At 44.7% G+C, this 2,757-nt stretch overlaps 1 long non-coding RNA gene across 1 annotated transcript; it reads right to left on the minus strand.

The window, feature by feature from the left end:
• Positions 1-825: 825 nt before the first annotated feature.
• Positions 826-2,276, minus strand: LOC148001040 (LINE-1 retrotransposable element ORF1 protein-like). Its single transcript, XR_015638939.1, has 2 exons — positions 1,704-2,276; positions 826-1,059 (listed from the first exon to the last, which is right to left on the minus strand). It is a non-coding gene; the product is annotated as an LINE-1 retrotransposable element ORF1 protein-like (long non-coding RNA).
• Between the last annotated feature and the right edge of the window lie 481 nt (positions 2,277-2,757).

The following is a 2,757-nucleotide window of genomic DNA, read 5'->3' on the forward strand; positions in this document are numbered from 1 at the left end:
TCTCCGAGAGGACCTGAACTGGCCTGACCTTCAATGCACTCTGCCATTTTTTCCCCCTCCAAGGTGATTCAAACTACCACATTCAAGAAGTCCCACATTAGAAGGAATGTGAACTTCAAACATTGAAATTAGTAGCAGATTTCTTCTGCTGTGTGCACTAAAAACAGAATGTTGGTCTTGCTTAATATGGCAACACAAGTAGTGCCAAGTCTGAGGTGTATGTGGCCATCCCAACCCCTAAATAAATTCTAAGACTAAAAGGAAACAAAAAAGCCCCAGAAGAAGGTTTAATTTGTAACAGCCTCTGAAGTCTACACAACGAAGCCAGTCTCAACGCCCCCAGCCCCCATCCTGCAACCCTGGTGCAGAGGTCTCACATGGCCCACACTGGCTTCAAACTTACGAGGTAGCTAAAGATGACCTTGAACTTCTGATCCTCCTACCTCTACTTCCTGAGTGCTGAGATTACAGTGTGATGCTGCACCTGGTTTATGAGGTACTGGGGGTTGAACCTGGGGCTTCCTGAATGCTAGGCAAGCCCTCGCCCAACTGAGCTACTCACCCCTTCCCCACATGAAGTCAATTTCTTTTTTTTTTTCTTTTTTTTCCGGGGCTGGGTACCGAACCCAGGACCTTGCGCTTCCTAGGCAAGCGCTCTACCACTGAGCCAAATCCCCAACCCCATGAAGTCAATTTCTTAAAAGAAGACTTAACATAGAGCTATGTTAAGAATGCAAGCAAAACTCACTAGGCAAATATTACATACTTATTATGTGCCAGGTGTCGTTCTCAAAGGTGAGAACAAGAATAAAGTTTCAGGCTGCATTTAAAGTCCCATTTTACTCAAAGAGACACACAATAAACAAATAAGACAATGTGTGTATAATATTTCAGGGGGTAGTTCGTATCACAGAGAGCAAAGACAGTGTGGTCATGACCAGGAAGTCCTCAGGAGATTAGGAAAGACCATAGTCACTGACTCAAGAATGCTTCGGCACGAGCCCCGTCAGACTCACTGTCCAGCAAGATGGCAAAGCTGCTTGGTTAGGGTTGAATGGCCTATATGGGGAGAGGAAGAAAACAAGAGTTTTGTCCTTTGCTGTAGTGGACATAAGCTATGTCTGCCATGTAATCTATGGAGAGCTCAAAGTTCTAGGCCCCTACTCCCTAATGAAAGACCAAGGGAGCTGGGGTAAAGCTTGTCTGGTTCCTAATTTTGCACTACCTACTTCAGAAATGTGGGGGATGAGTAAGTGAATACAGTTTGCACCAAGAATTGAATCTAGGGTCTTACTTGCTAAGCATGTAGTCTACCACAGAACCACACCCTAAGACTGTTCTAGGAAGCTCCAGACACGGCCAAGTCCCCAGGCTCATTTTTTCCCCATCCTCTAACTTGAAGCTGTCTCTGTGGTCTGGCCAAGGTCAGGCAAAGTAAGAACATTGTGCAAATAGAATTCTCCACTGTTGCCAGTGGAAGTGGGAGTCTGTTTAGAAAAGGTGACCGGAGGCTAGATGTGGTGGCATGTGCCTATAATCTCAAAACCAGAGAGGCAAGATTTCTGTGAATTCTATCCCCAAAATCCTAGGGTAGTCTGAGTTATATATTAGACCTTGTGTCTTAGTTAGGTTTTTACTGCTGTGAACAGACACATGACCAAGGCAACTCTTATAAGGACAACATTTAATTGGGGCTGGCTTACAGGTTCAGAGGTCCAGTCCATTATCATCAAGGCAGGAACACGGCAGCATCTAGGCAGGCATGGCACGGGAAGAAGAGCTGAGAGTTCAACATCTTGCTCCAAAGGCGAACAGGAGGAGACTGGCTCCCATGTGGTTAGGAGCAGGGCATCATTGCCCACCCCCATAGTGACACACTTCCTCCAGCAAGGACATACCTCCTAATAATGCCATTCCCTGGGCTGAGCATATTCAAACCATCACACTCTGTCTCAAAATAATAGTGGAAGAATGGAGAAAAAGTTTATCACAGAGGCTCTGGGGCAGGGATAGTCTTGGTATATTCAAAAGAGAGGCAGCCATGTGATGGGGAGAAGGGTGGTATGGTAGATGGTGCTGGAAAGATGACAGGAGGTGTCAGGTTAAATATGGTCCTATCACAAATTCGGTAAGGACTTTGGCCTCTATGTCCAACAAAAATACTGCGATTTGATCAAAGGAGTGATGTGACATTGTTTCCATCTAGGAAGGTTCACTAGCCGGATCCTGCATTGATCTTAGCAGGAAACGATGAATGGTGTTGGAGGTTTGGCAGAAGGGTAAGCCTTGGATGTCTGTAGCTTACAGGTGGAATTCATTGAACTTGACAATAGGGCAGACTTGATGTCTATGAAAAACCATCACAATAAACCATATTTTCAGCCAGATCAGTGGAAAAGGGAGTTGAAGAAATCCCAGGAGAGCTACTGGGGTGAGGAGTGGGGCTGGAATAAATTTGGCACGCCAAGGCAGATAAGCCTATTAGACAAGCAAGATGAGATTTGAAGAGATCATAGCCTATGCTCTCTGTAGGATGCATTAAATGAGGTTAAATGAGGTATATCTCAATTGCGGCTACCGGAAGGTGCACATTCATTGTATTGATTAGGCCTTAGCTCAAAGGTATTGGGGAACATATTTATAAGTTGGTTTTAGTGTTTATGACTGTGAACCTGATACTACTTGGGAACTGCTATAGGCTCCTGTGTTATTCATAATATATCAGCCACTCCAAATAATAAGGTTTACAATAAACAG

Source organism: Rattus norvegicus, chromosome 15 (genome assembly GCF_021556685.1).
Source record: "Rattus norvegicus strain SHRSP/BbbUtx chromosome 15, alternate assembly SHRSP_T2T, whole genome shotgun sequence".
Classification (NCBI taxonomy): Eukaryota; Metazoa; Chordata; class Mammalia; order Rodentia; family Muridae; genus Rattus; species Rattus norvegicus.